At 34.0% G+C, this 15,610-nt stretch overlaps 1 non-coding gene across 1 annotated transcript; it reads left to right on the plus strand.

Annotated features, from left to right (window-relative positions):
* Positions 1–746: 746 nt before the first annotated feature.
* On the plus strand, positions 747–853 carry LOC121208935 (small nucleolar RNA R71). Its single transcript, XR_005904056.1, has one exon. It is a non-coding gene; the product is annotated as a small nucleolar RNA R71 (small nucleolar RNA).
* Positions 854–15,610: the final 14,757 nt, after the last annotated feature.

The following is a 15,610-nucleotide window of genomic DNA, read 5'->3' on the forward strand; positions in this document are numbered from 1 at the left end:
GAATCTCCGTATCACTAAGTAAAGCACCTGGTGGTCAGTTTCTAAGTTCAGTTGCAAGCTGACCCATTTTTTTTTCTAGGTTTTTCAATGTAGTTGCTTGGCTTTGGATTAAGGCATCATTCTTAGCCAAGTATACCTTCAACAAAGTTTTTAAGCCATTGGATGGTTCAGCTTGGGTTGGTTTCTGAACTTGTTGGGAAAAACTAGGCGACTGGGTTGGTCTAGGTTGGGCGTAAGTGTTACTGGTTCCAACCCCTTGGTTACTCCAAGAAAAGTTCAGGTGGTTTAGCCACGATGGGTTACAGAAATTGGATTGCAGTCCTTGCCTTCCTCGATTTTGGTTTTGGTTACCTATGTATTACATGGATTCTGGGTTTGATGGATATTCTTCAAACAAATGTCCTTCCTCACAATAGACACAGGCTATATTTTCAAATTGGTTAGGTGGCTGTGCTGCAAAACTATTAGACCCATTAGTAGTAAGATTTTTTAACATTGAGGATATTGATGACACCTGAGATACGAGTGAAGTGAGAGCATATACTTCATGTATTCCAGTAACTCGTCTTCCTGACGCTGCTCGATTGGTTGGCCATTGATAATTGTTACTAGCAATCCTCTCAATGATTTCATAAGCTTTATTATAAGACTTAGAAAGGAGAGCACCGTTAGCAGAAGCGTCCATTACCACCCTCGTGTGAGCATTAAAACCATTCTAAAATGTCTCAAGTTGGATGCAATGTGGGATTCCATGATGAGGGCACTTCTGTAATAACTCTTTGTACATTTCTCATGCCTCATACAAGGACTCATCACCCATTTGTTGGAAAGCAGTGATCTCGTTCCTCAACTTAGCATTCTTGCTAGGCGAGAAATACTTCATAAGTAATCTTTCTGCTAACTCTTGCCATGTGGAAATTGAATTCGGTGGCAATGAGTTCAACTAGGCTCGAGCTCTGTCCCTTAGTGAATATGGCAATAGCTTCAATCGTAATGCATCTTTGGGTACTCTGGCTAACTTGAAAGAATCACTCACCTCTAAAAATAGTCTTAAGTGTAGGTTCGATAGGCATTCCACTGAATTGGCCCATAGTTTGAAGCATTTGGAACATAACTGGCTTCAGCTTGAACTGTTGTGCCTCAATTTTAGGTCTCCTAATACTAGGATTAAGATCATGAAACACTGGCACAGCGTACTGCCGTAAAGCTCTATACCTATCAACAACAATAAGGATAAGATTTTGAGCAAGGTTTGCTCCGTTTCCTTGATTTGGACTTTCAAAGTTCATCTCTTCGGTCCTTCTCTGATTTGCTAGTCTTCTTCGCTGTAGAAAAGTTCTTTCTATCTCAAGGTCTACAAGGAGTAGGTCAATAATTCAGTCAATACTAATAAACACCTAAAATAATCACAGAAAAATTAAATAAGTTAAAGTTTGAATAGAAAAAAATAAACCAAAATGCAAAACTAACAAATTCACTAATAATGACTTTATAAAACAGTCCCCGGCAATGGTGCCGAAAACTTGGAACGACGGAAATGTGCAAGTGTACACAATCGCAACAAGTAATAAAGTGACAAGTAAATGTCAATTTATCATAGCCACAGGGACTAAGAAAACAATTATTTATAAATGTTATTTAAAACAGTTTGGTGAAAAAATATTTTGTTTGAAGAGGGTGATTAAAAACTAAGATTTTAAACTAAGTAAACTAAAGAAATAAATCTCAAATGCACGATTTCATAACATGATTTAATCTAGATGACATAATTGTGTTGATTCAATTACATTTCTTTAACTTAAAATTATTAAACTCATGTCTATGTTGTTACGAATAAATTCACGGCAACTCGGTAAATTGCTAACTTATGAACATATTCACCTACACAAATCCATTTATCTCTTAACATATCCCAATGTTAATTCAAACGATTAAACAGATTTTAATAAGCAAACATGTTATGGCACATACATACTCATGAAATTGAACTAATCTCTTGCATATCCCTATGTCAATTCAAACGATTAATTAAATCTAATAAGCACATAAAAGACTATGTGAGGTAACAAAGTATCCTTACCTTGAAACAGTTTAATCACAATAATCTTGCAAGTTATGCAAGGCAAGTGTATCGCTAGATACATTGCTAATTTAACCTTCAGCTACCTTAGAAGAATAAACATACACTGATTAAGTATTGTGTCAATTAATTATAATTTCAATCCGTTTAAATAATTAATTCATTAGCTACCTCACAATTCTATTGCAAGAATAACTTAGGCATGATTTTACTTAATCAAGCATTTTACCAAGGCCTATAACAGCATAAACATAATTTTAATAATTTAAACAGATGAAATGCAATCAAACCAACAAGAATTAAATTCAAGCTAATCTGATTAAGTTAACAATTCCAACAACATAAATTTTCATAGATATGTTCGTCATAACAACAACAAAAATTAAAGAGATAGGGAACAAGAATCAAATCCAGTGTTTTTCCATGGCTTGACTAGGTTGCTCCGTTCTTCCTTCTTTGTTGTCCTCGCCAATCAAGGATTCTATGAACACCCAATTTCTGCTCCAAAATGGCTGAAGAAGAACCCTTTTTCAAGGGGAGAAATCGGCACAAGAGCAAGGGACTTGGAATGGGAAACTGAAAGGAGAAAGTGAGAGAGCAGAGAAGAGATATGAATGAATGAAGGATGCTTTAAATGATCAGCCAAGGGGGGTTTTTATAGCTGAATGTGGCAGCTAAAATTTGCTAAAAATAGCAGCCAAAGAGCCACCCCTTGGTCGGCCATCCATGTGACAAAGTTGATGGCTTCAACTTTGCTAAATATGGCTTGGGGCAAATCTTCAAAGCCATCAATTCTGGAGGGGCTAATTTGCAATTTGAACATGCAATTTGAACAAGTCTTCAAGGGATTCTTTGCAGTTAAATAATTAGCTAATGAGCTAAATTGGGTCAGCACATGGACGGTTTTGGGCTGTCCTCTCCTTGCCCGGTTCGGTTCACTCGGTTCGGTTCAATCGGACCATTTTTTCATAATTAATTAATAATAATTTATTAACCCAAATTAAATTGGATATAAATTAAAATTAATTAAATTATGAATTAATACACATAATTTTGGACCATCTTAGGCTGGAAATTAATTCACCTCGATACTTCAAATTGCTTCTCGATTTTCTACTTTTGGTAGTGTCCGCCGAGCCATTTTTCGCCCTTTGTGCAAATCTGTCGAAAATAACCAAAATTCATCAAAAATAATTATAAATTTAACTAAATTTCAAAAAGTTCATTTTAAGTGCACTTTAATTATTTTATAAAAATTAATTATTTTTCTACAAGAATTTAACTGAATTCACATGAATTTAAGTTAAAAAGGGTATCAAAAAGTGTGTAAATTTTTGTTTTCCAGCTATCACCACCAGCTCATCGAAATGTTCCATGTTATAGGCCACATGATAAACCCTGATCCCTTAGTTCAACCGAAATAAAAAACTCTTACAGCAGTCCTTCTCAAAGAAGACCATCTCTGGCGCGTACTGACAGAGCCACACTGTAACACCCTAACCTATATCCGTCGTTGGAATAGAGTTATGAGGCATTACCGGATAATACACATTATTCATATACATTTATGCATTCATGATCAAAATACATTCAAATCATTTACATTGTCCCTTATAAGGCTCTACGAGACCTTAAAATATGTTTAAAAGTGGTTTAGGACTAAACTGATAACATTTGCAAACATTGAGAAACTTATAAAATTTTCACAAATTCAGGGGTCACACGCCTATGTGAACAGGACGTGTGCCTCACACAGCCACAGACATGCCCGTGTCACAAACCATGTAAAAACAGGGCATACATACTGACTTGCACCACATGGCCGAGGACACGCCCATGTGCTAGGCCGTGTGAAATCTAGAGGGGTTACTAACTTGTCCACACGGCCGGCCACACGCCCATGTACCAGTCTATGTGCCACACACGTTCAGTAGATATGTCCATGTGTCTAGGTCGTGTCAAACCTGTAGGATATACTAACTTAATTTCGAAGGGTACCTTAGGGGACACACGACCATGTAGCATGATCGTGTCGCACACGACTGAGACACACGTATATGTCTCTACCCATGTAACAATCCGATTTAGATCCTATTTAGAACAGTAGTTTTAGGACCACAAATCCCAGTGAAAAAAATATTTTAATATTATTTTCTGTGTTTAAAGCATGTTAATTTATATATGTGAAATTTTCGTGATTTAATTTTATCGTTTGTGTGCTTGATTTAATAAAATAGCCTTAATCGCGTAAAATGTAAAAATGGGTAACTAATTGTTAAAGTGTTGAATTGATGTGTTCTTTTACTGTGGGGTCCTTATGTTGACAATATACCATTGAAATTATGGATGGACAAAAATACCTAAGGTTAGTGGATTTTAAATGAAATTAAAAAGGCTATTTTGGTAAATTATGAAATAATATGTAATATAATAAAACATAAATTAAAAGCCATGAATTTTGTTCATCTTTTCAGCTGAAACTTGAGAAAGAAAAAGGGATTTTAAGCTTTCAAACATTCGACCTTGTCCAAGCTAGATTCAAGGTTAGTTTTTTCTCGGTTTTTAATAATTTTTACGTTTTTGAGATCGTTTCTTCGAGTACTAGCTAGCCCATGCTTCAATTTTTGAATTTGATGATATATTCATGAATTGCCATTGTTGATAGCTTGATGATTTTTGTGTTTGATGATGAAAAATAAATATATGTTGTTAGATTGTCAAGTTCAATTAAGTGATTTTTGATAAAAATGTCTATTTAGGACTAAATTATGAACTTTGTAAATTAAGGGGTCAAAATGTGAAATAAATGAAACATATGGGCTTATATGGGCTAGGGGTAAATTCGGCCTAACATGGGTGTATTCAAATTTTGAATATTTTGTGTTTTGTGAAATAGAGACTGAATTGTGAAAAATGTGAAATGTCAGAGGAAAAAGTGTAATTTTCCCATTTATGTGTTTTTGGATGAATTTGATTGAATATTTGATTAAATAAGTTTAATTTATATTAATTTAGATCAAGAAAAGAGAAACTTGTACTTGGATCGGGGAAAATCTAAAGTTGTTGAATAGTCGACCCGGTCTGTTCGTCTTTGTACGAGGTAAGTTTATAAGTAAATATATGTCGTTAAATTCAATTGTATATATTATATTTGTGCTGAATTAAACTATTGCTTGTATATATATGTTCAAGCCGAATTTGTTTAAGTATAGAGAAGTATTTATAAGCCTAAATCGATCGAGTTACGACGTCTAAAAGTCCCATGCGAACCTTAGGAATAGTTAGGATACATATGTCATGACATAGGATTTCGATATGTGACTTCGTGTAAGACCACGTCTGGGAAGTTGGCATCAATTTATGATTTGTGAGTAAGACCCTATCTAGGACAGTGGCATCGTTATGTGGTTACATGTAAGACCACGTCTGCGACATTGGCGTTGTACGAGTTTAACCTTATTAATTTTGAATGGTTCAACGGGCAATATCGAGTTAAGATCGAATGTGAAATTCAGCTAAAAAGTCAGGCATGTACTAAGTTAAATGATTGAGTAGCAAGGTAAGTATATTCTTTATATGAATATATGAAATGTGTATTTTGAAAGTGAGAGTCAAATATGCTTAAAATTATATGCGTATTCGGCCAAGTGGAAAAATAATGTTGAAGTATATGTATGGATATTTGAAGTTGTAAGCTTGATAATTGTATCTGTGGTTATGGTTACTATGATTAGGTTTAATTAAATTGAATTATGAATGCCATTGAAATGATTTATTTGCTTATGACTTACTAAGCTATTCAAGCTTACTCTGTGTGCGTATGTTCTTTGTTTTTATAGATTTTGAAAGCTAGTTACGAGCTCAGGGATCGTCAGAAAAATCCGTCACACTATCAATCACTTTTGTGGTATTTTATAAGTTTGAACTTAAACCTATGGCATGTATAGGCTAGTTATTATGTTTGGTTTTGAAGTTTGTATATATTAAAGCCATGCTAAAATGGCTAGAAATGATGTTTAAGCTTAGGTGATTTCGGTTATAATATACATATATCTGTAATGTGTTTGGTACAATTTTCAATTGTAGTTTGATATATTACATGAGTAATACATATGTTATATGTGTGTGATGTGTTTGGAAAATGTTTGAGGTTTAAAGTAATGTTTCGTAAAGCTCATGATTGTTCATGTGGTAAATTTGATAGATGTGCTTGATGAATTATGGCAAATGACATATAAGTTGATTAGGTAATGTCTACGTTATATGTTCATGTAATTAATTTGGTTATTTGTGAGTTGAATGGTAGGTTGTTCAATGTAAGAGTATAATCGGCTAAACTTAGTTAAAATAAAAGGTATATGCTTACGATATATTCACATATGAATTAGCTATTTTGGTTTGGTCATAGATAGCAATGAGTGAATAAAAATTTTAAAAAGTTATATTGAAGTTATTTTGAATGACCAAATGTTGGCTAAATGTTGGATAATGAGTATGTCATTTTAGGTATGGTAATAAGCATGCGAAATAGATGTACTTTTTGGTCGTTGTGTGTGCTCAAAATGGTTAACTTTTATTATGGTCATATGCGCATAAATGATTATAATAGAATAGGTACATTTGGTCATTTGGTAACTATGTTTAGATATAGTTTATTAATATTAGTAAATATGCACATGTAGTATAAGCAACTATGGTATGTTCGGTCATATTGTAATGTTGCTATGATACATATGTTTTATTTGATTCAATATGCGCATGGTCTAATGACTAGAAAAAAAGGTTTGCTTATTCTTAAATGATATTTATTTAAGTGTAGTATATGTAAATGTTTGATTATTTCCATGTGGATGTTTTTACTTAAAATAATGTGTAAAGCATGTTTATTCATATTGACTAATGTCCATGCCGCATATGTGAGTGATATTTAAGTTAAGTAATATGGCTCATTTAGTTTTTAAAACGTGCATGTGTATTGATTATGAAGTGGTATATTTAATAATAAGCTAATGTTTTAATCATTTTATCTCATGCTCAGTAATGTTAATTAAATATTCATGATTGAATATAAGTATGTATTAAATGATAAAATTAGCAATTGTATTAAAACTTTGAAATTTCTAGCCGAAATAAGAGTTTTTCTTGTAGATGAATTACAAAGTATGGAATATAATAAATGTTTGTTTGATTTGTGATATGACTAGTAATGCCTCGTAACCCTATTTCGGCGACGAATATAGGTTAGGGGTGTTACATTTGATTGGTATTAGAGCTACGATTTAGTCGATTCTAGGACTAACGTAGCTTGTTTGAGTCTAGCTATACATGCCATATTTATAAATTGTGATAGTTTGATGATTCCTGACAATTAAAATGTGTTTTCGTATAGTAAATGGATCCCGATCGAGCCGTAGCAGTTAACATGGAAAGTAATGCGCCGCTCCTACTCACGGGGCAGTGCCGGCTGATTCTATGCCGGCTTCAAGTAGCCACGAGGGAGAGGCTTTCTTCCAGATGGTGAACAAATGGTTTACACAGTATATCCGGACAAATTCGGTTGTTCAACAACCCCCACCCCCGCCTAATCCTTCTTAGATACCCGTGGCACCTCAAGTTATTGATCTGATGAGATTAAATAAGCCCCTGTTGATAAAATCAGAAAACACGAGGATGAAGATTTCAGAGCCACTATTGATGATCATGCGGAGCGAGCTGAATTTTGGCTCGATAATACTATTCGTGTGTTTGATGAGCTATCTTGTACCGCTGACGAGTGTATAAAATGTGTTATATCCTTACTTTGAGATTCTGTGTATCATTGGTGCAATACATTAATATCAATAGTTTCGAAAGAATAGGTGACCTGGGAGTTTTTTGAGACTGAATTCTGTAAGAAATACATCAGTCAGAGATTCATTGATAAAAAACGCAAAGAATTCCTCGAGTTGAAACAGGGTTGTATGACCATAACAGAGTATGAAAGGGAATTCGTGAGACTCAGCAGATATGCCTGGGAATGTGTTTCGACTGAAGCTATAATGTGTAAAATATTTGAAGACGGGTTGAATAAAGTCATTAAGTTGTTAGTCGAGATACTTGAAATAAAAGAGTTCGTTGTACTAGTCGAGTGAGCATGCAAAGTCGAAGAGCTCGGGAAAGAGAAAAGAAAATCTGACTTTGAAGTTAGAGATTCACGAAAAAGATCATCGGGTAAAACATTTCAGTCAGCATCAAAGAAACTTCGAGGTGATTTTAGCCATTCAAAGGCTACTGCAGGCTATTCTAGACATGATCGAGACAGACCACCTGTGAGTTTGAGAGCTACCTCAGTAGCTAGTGTTGGTAACATCCAACCGAACCAACTTGAGTGCAAACATTGTGGTAAATGACATCTCGATAGTTGTAGATTGAATGATTGAGCTTGTTTTAAATGTGGATCAATGGATCACTTCATTTGTGAATGCCCTAAGTTGGTTGAGCAAGACATGAAGCAGAATACGAGGCCAAGTAACACAACAGCTCGAGGTAGACCACCCAGAAATACGGGTAATGTGAGCAGTAGTCAGAAGGGAACTAAAGACACATTTGTTAGATTTGAGGCTCGAGCACCAGCTAGAGCTTATCCTATCCGCGCTCATGATGAAGCTTCGTCTCCAAATGTGATTACTGGTACATTCACACTCTATGATACTAGTGTTGTTGCATTAATTGATCCTGGATCCACTCATTCTTATGTATGTGATACTTTAGTATCCAGTAAGACTCTGCCTGTAGAGTCTACTGAGTTTGTGATTAGAGTGTCAAACCCCTTAGGCCGGTATGTTTTGGTTCATAAAGTATGCAAGAACTGTCTGTTGATGATTTGAGATTCATGTTTTTCGGCTGATTTGATGTTGTTGGCATTTGACGAGTTTGATATAATTCTGGGTATGGATTGCCTAACGTTGCATGATGGTATTGTAAACTAAAAAAGAAAGACTATTGACTCACGATGTCAGAATGATGAGATTATTCGAATTGAGTCTAATGATCTGAATGGTTTACCAGCAGTGATATCTTCGATGTTAGCTCAGAAATATGTGAGAAAAGGTTGTGAAGCTTACTTTGCCCATGTGCTCGATTCTAAAGTGACCAAAAAGAAGATTGAATTAGTACCAGTTATGCGTATCCGGATGTGTTTCCTGAAGAATTACCGGGTTTGCCACCGATCTGAGAGGTAGAGTTTGGCATTGAGTTAGTGTCGGGGACAACTCCAATTTCGGTAGCTCCATAAAAATGGCACCGACCGAATTAAAAGAGTTGAAAGCACAGTTGCAGGAATTGACTGATAGGGGCTTTGCATGATCGAGTTTTTCTCCCTAGGGTCACCGATTTTGTTGTTAAAAAGAAATACGAAACTATGAGAATGTGCGTTGACTACCAACAGCTCAATAAGGTGACTATAAAGAATGAATATCCTTTGCCACAAATAGATGACTTGTTCGATCAGTTAAAAGGGGTTACAGTGTTTTCAAAGATAGACTTGAGATCGGGTTTCTATCAGCTGCGAGTTAAAGACTCCGATGTGCTGAAAACTACTTTCTAAACGAGGTACAGACACTAGGAGTTTCTGGTTATGCCTTTCAGACTTACTAATGCACCTACTGCTTTTATGGATTTAATGAATCGAATCTTCAGACAGTATTTGGATCAATTTGTGGTTGTGTTTATAGATGACATTTTGATCTATTCCCATAATGAATCTGAGAACACTTGAGAATTGTGCTACAAACTTTGCGAGATAAACAGTTGTATGCAAAGTTCAATAAATGTGAGTTCTGGTTGTGTGAAGTTGGTTTCTTAGGACATGTTATATCATCATCAGGAATTCGGGTTGATTCGAGTAAGATTTCCATGATACTAGATTGGAAACCTTCAAGAAATGTATCTGAAGTCCAAAGCTTTTTGGGACTTGTTGGCTATTACAGACGGTTTGTAAAAGGTTTCTCTATGATTGCAACCCCGATGATTAGACTACTTCAGAAAGATATTAAGTTCGAATGGTCAGAAAAATGCCAGAAAAGTTTTGATCAGTTGAAAGCTTTGTTTATTGAAGCTCCGATGCTAGTTTAGCCAGAATCGGGTAAAGAATTTGTAATCTTTAGGGATGCATCTTTGAATAGTTTGGGCTGTGTTTTGATGCAGGAAGGAAAAGTTATAGCTTATGCCTCGAGACAGTTAAAACCGCACAAAAAAACTATCCGACGCAGAATTTGGAATTGACAGCCATTGTGTTTGCGTTGAAGATTTGGTGCCACTATCTATTCGGTGAGAAATGTCATGTTTATTTCGATCACAAAAGCTTAAAATACTTGATGACTCAGAAAGACCTAAATTTACATCAGTGAAGATGGTTAGAGTTGTTAAAAGATTACGAGGTTGTAATTGACTAACATCTGGGAAAGTTCAATGTAGTTGCCAATGCTCTAAGTCGAAAATCTCTGTTTGCTCTGCGTGCAATGAATGCACATATGGATCTGTCTAATGATGGCTCGATTGTAGCTGAGTTGAAAGTGAGACGTTATTTATGTAGCAGATTTGCGAAGCTCAAAAAGTCGATAATGAATTGTTAGCAAAACGGGATCAATGTGATTCGAATATTGATTTAGAATTTTGAGTTGATGCTGAGGGTTGTTTGAGATTCAAAGGCCAAATATGTGTTCCAAGAAATTCAGAGTTGATTCAAATGATTTTAAATGAAGCTCATAGCAGTCAGTTATTTGTTCATCCGGGTAGCACAAAAATGTATAATGATTTGAAACAGCTTTACTGGTGGCATGGTATGAAACAAGATATTTCTAACTTTGTTTCAAAATGTTTAATTTGTCAACAAGTCAAATTCGAGCATCAGGTACCATCTAGGTTACTTCAATCTATTATGATACCTGAGTAGAAATGGGACAGAGTCACGACAGATTTTATGTCGGGTTTGCCTTTATCACCAGGCAAGAAAGATGCGATCTGGGTTGTTTTGGATATATTGACTAAATCGACTCATTTCATTCTGATTCGCATAGATTACTCTCTTGATAAGCTTGTTGAGTTGCACATTTCTCAAATTGTGAGATTGCACGGAGTACCTACTTCTATTGTTTCAGATAAAGATTTGAGGTTCACATCGCAGTTTTGGAAGAAACTGCAAGATGCATTAGGTATGAAATTAAATTTTAACACTACTTTTCACCCACAGACGAATGGTCAATCCGAGCGAATTATTCAGATACTCGAGGATATGTTGAGATGTTGCATTCTTGAGTTTAAAGGTACGTAGGAGCAATACTTACCACTGATTAAATTTGTGTATAATAACAACTTTCAATCGAGTATCAAAATGGCTCCTTATGAGGCTTTGTACAATCGCAAATTTTGAACACCTTTATATTGGACTGAACTTAGTGAGAATAAGATACAAGGGGTCAATTTGATCAAAGAGACTGAACAGAAAGTGAAAGTGATTCGTGATAGTCTAAAAGCAGCATCAGATCATCAGAAATCATATGCAGACTTGAAACGAAAAGATATTGAGTTTTAGATCAGGGACACAGTGTTTTTGAAAGTCTCACCATGGAAGAAAATACTCTTATTCGGTCGTAAAGGCAAATTGAGACTGAGATTTATTGGGTCGTATGAGATTATTGAGCGTATCGGGCCGGTTTCTTACAGATTGTTACTGCCACCTAAGTTAGAAAAGATCCATAATGTATTTCATGTTTCGATGCTTCGACGATATCGATCCGATCCATTGCATGTGATTTCCCCGTCTGAGATTGAGATTCGATCCGATAAGACATATGAAGAAGAACTGTTCTAAATTTTAGATCGCGAGGTTAAAGAATTAAGAAATAAGAAAATCTCTAGTGAAAGTCTTATGGCATCGACATGGGGTTAAAGAAGCTACGTAAGAGCCCGAGGATGCTATTAGAGATCGGTACCCAAACTGGTTCGCTGGTAAGATTTTCGAGGACGAAAATCCCTAAGGGGGGAGAGTTGTAACAGCCCGGTTTAGACCCTATTCAAAACAGGGGTTTTAGGACCACAAATCCCAGTCAAAAAAATATTTTAATATTATTTCTATGTTTACAGCATGTTAATTTATATGTGTGAAATTTTCGTGATTTAATTTTATCGTTTGTGTGCTTGATTTAATAAAATGGACTTAATCGCGAAAAATATAAAAATGGGTAACTAATTGTTAAAGTGTTCAACTGATGTGTTCTTTTAATGTGGGGTCCTTATGTTGACAATATACCATTGAAATTGTGGATGGACAAAAATACCTAAAGTTAGTGGATTTTAAATGAAATTAAAAAGGCTATTTTGGTAAATTATGAAATAATATGTAATATAATAAAACATAAATTAAAAGTCAGGCATTTTGTTCATCTTTTCGGCTGAAACTTGAGAAAGAAAAAGGGATTTTAAGCTTTCAAACATTCGACCTTGTCCAAGCTTGATTCAAGGTTAGTTTTTGTTCGGTTTTTGATAATTTTTACGTTTTTGAGATCGTTGCTTTGAGTACTAGCTAGCCCAAGCTTCAATTTTTGAATTTGATGATATATTCATGAATTGCCATTGTTGATAGCTTGATGATTTTTGTGTTTGATGATGAAAAATAAATATATGTTGTTAGATTGTCAAGTTCAATTAAGCGATTTTTGATAAAAATGTCTATTTAGGACTAAATTCTGAACTTTATAAATTAAGGGGTCAAAATGTGAAATAAAGGAAACATATGGGCTTATATGGACTAGGAGTAAATTCGGCTTAACATGGGTGTATTCAAATTTTGAATATTTTGTGTTTTGTGAAATAGGGACTAAATTGTAAAAAATGTGAAATGTTAGGGGCAAAAGTGTAATTTTCCCATTTATGTGTTTTTGGATGAATTTGATTGAATATTTGATTAAATAAGTTTAATTTATATTAATTTAGATCAAGAAAATAGAAAATTAGATTTAGATCGGGGGAAATCTAAAGTTGTTGAGTAGTCAACCCAGTCTGTTCGTCTTTGTACAAGGTAAATTCATAAGTAAATATATGTTGTTAAATTCGATTGTATATATTATATTTATGCTAAATTGAACTATTGCTTGTATATATATGTTCAAGCCGAATTTATTTAAGTATGGAGAAGTATTTATAAGCCTGAATCGATTGAGTTACGACGTCCGAAAGTCTCGTTCAAACCTTAAGAATAGTTAGGATACATATGTCATGACATAGGATTTTGATATGTGACTTCGTGTAAGACCACATCTGGGACATTGGCATCGATTTATGATTTACGTGTAAGACCCTGTCTGGGACAGTGGTATCGTTATGTGATTACATGGAAGACCACGTCTGGGACGTTGGCGTTGTATGAGCTTTTTGACTATCCAAGTATCCTTATTAATTCTGAATGGTTCAACGGGCAATATCGAGTTAAGATCAAATGTGAAATCGAGCTAAAAATTCAGGTATGTACTAAGTTAAATGATTAAGTAGTAAGGTAATGATATACTTTGTATGAATATATGAAATGTATATTTTGAAAGTGAGAGTTAAATATGCTTAGAATTATATGTGTATTTGGCCAAGTGGAAAAATAATGTTGAAGTATATGTATGGATATTTGAAGTTGCAATCTTGATAATTGTATTTGTGGTTATGGTTACTATGATTAGGTTTAATTAAATTGAATTATGAATTTCATTGAAATGATTTATTTGCTTAAAATGATTTATTTGCTTATGACTTACTAAGCTATTCAAGCTTACTCTGTGTGTGTATGTTCTTTATTTTTATAGATTTTGAAAGCTAGTTACAAGCTCGGGGTTGATCAGAGAAATTCGTCACACTATCAATCACTTTCGTGGTATTTTATAAGTTTGAACTTAAACCTATGGCATGTATAGGCTAGTTATTATGTTTGGTTTTGAAGTTTGTATATATTAAAGCCATGCTAAAATGGCTAGAAATGATGTTTAAGCTTAGGTGATTTCGGTTATAATATACATATATCTGTGATGTGTTTGGTACAATTTTCAATTGTAGTTTGATATATTATATGAGTAATACATATGTTATATGTGTGTGATGTGTTTGGAAAATGTTTGAGGTTTAAAGTAATGTTTCGTAAAGCTCATGATTGTTCATGTGGTAAATTTGATAGATGTGCTTGATGAATTATGGAAAATGACATATAAGTTGATTAGGTAATGTCTACGTTATATGTTCATGTAATTAATTTGGTTATTTGTGAGTTGAATGGTAGGTTGTTCAATGTAAGAGTATAATCGGCTAAACTTAGTTAAAATAAAAGGTATATGCTTACGATATATTCACATATGAATTAGCAATTCAGGTTCGGTAATAGATAGCAATGAGTGAATAAAAATTTTAAAAAGTTATATTGAAGTTATTTTGAATGACCAAATGTTGGCTAAATGTTGGATAATGAGTATGTCATTTTAGGTATGGTAATAAGCATGCGAAATAGGTGTAGTTTTTGGTTGTTGTGTGTGCTCAAAATGGTTAACTTTTTTTATGGTCTTATGTGCATAAATGATGATAATAGAATAGGTACATTTGGTCATTTGGTAACTATGTTTAGATATAGTTTATTAATATTAGTAAATATGCACATGTAGTATAAGCAACTATGGTATGTTCGGTCATGTTGTAATGTTGCTATGATACATATGTTTTATTTGATTCAATATGCGCATGGTCTAATGACTAGAAAAAAGGTTTGCTTATTCTTAAATGATATATAAGTTGATTAGGTAATGTTTACGTTATATGTTCATGTAATTGATTTGGTTATTTATGAGTTAAATGGTAGGTTATTCAATGTAAGAGTATAATCGACTATACTTAGTTAAAATAAAAGGTATATGCTGATGATATATTCATTTATGAATTAGCTATTTAGGTTCGGTCATAGATAGCAATGAGTGAACAAAAATTGTAAAAGTTATATAGAAGTTATTTTGAATGACTGAATGTTGGCTAAATGTTGGAAAATAAGTATGTCATTTTAGGTATGGTAATAAGCATGCGAAATAGGTGTACTTTATGGTTGTTGTTTATGCTCAAAATGGTTAAATTTTATTATGGTCTTATGCGCATAAACGATGATAATAGAATACGTACATTTTCTAACCCCTGATTTTGGGTCTAGTCGAAACAATGGTTTCAGGACCACAAATCCGACGATGAAAATTTTATTTTTTATTATATTTTTATGGTCTATGATTTCATGGAATAATTTCGTAAAAAAATTTTAACATCCTGAAATAGGGCCTAGTCGAAATGTTGGTTTTGGGACCACAAATCCGACATCAAAATATTTACTTTGTGATTATTATGAGGCCTAGAATATGAGTATATGCACGTGTTAAAGTTTCATGAAGAAATTCTTTGAGTAGGGTGTTCAATTGGAAATTAGGGACTAAATTGAATAAATTGCAAAACTTGAATTCTAGAAGTAATTTGTATGAATTTGCT

Source organism: Gossypium hirsutum, chromosome A10 (assembly GCF_007990345.1).
Source record: "Gossypium hirsutum isolate 1008001.06 chromosome A10, Gossypium_hirsutum_v2.1, whole genome shotgun sequence".
Lineage (NCBI taxonomy): Eukaryota > Viridiplantae > Streptophyta > Magnoliopsida > Malvales > Malvaceae > Gossypium > Gossypium hirsutum.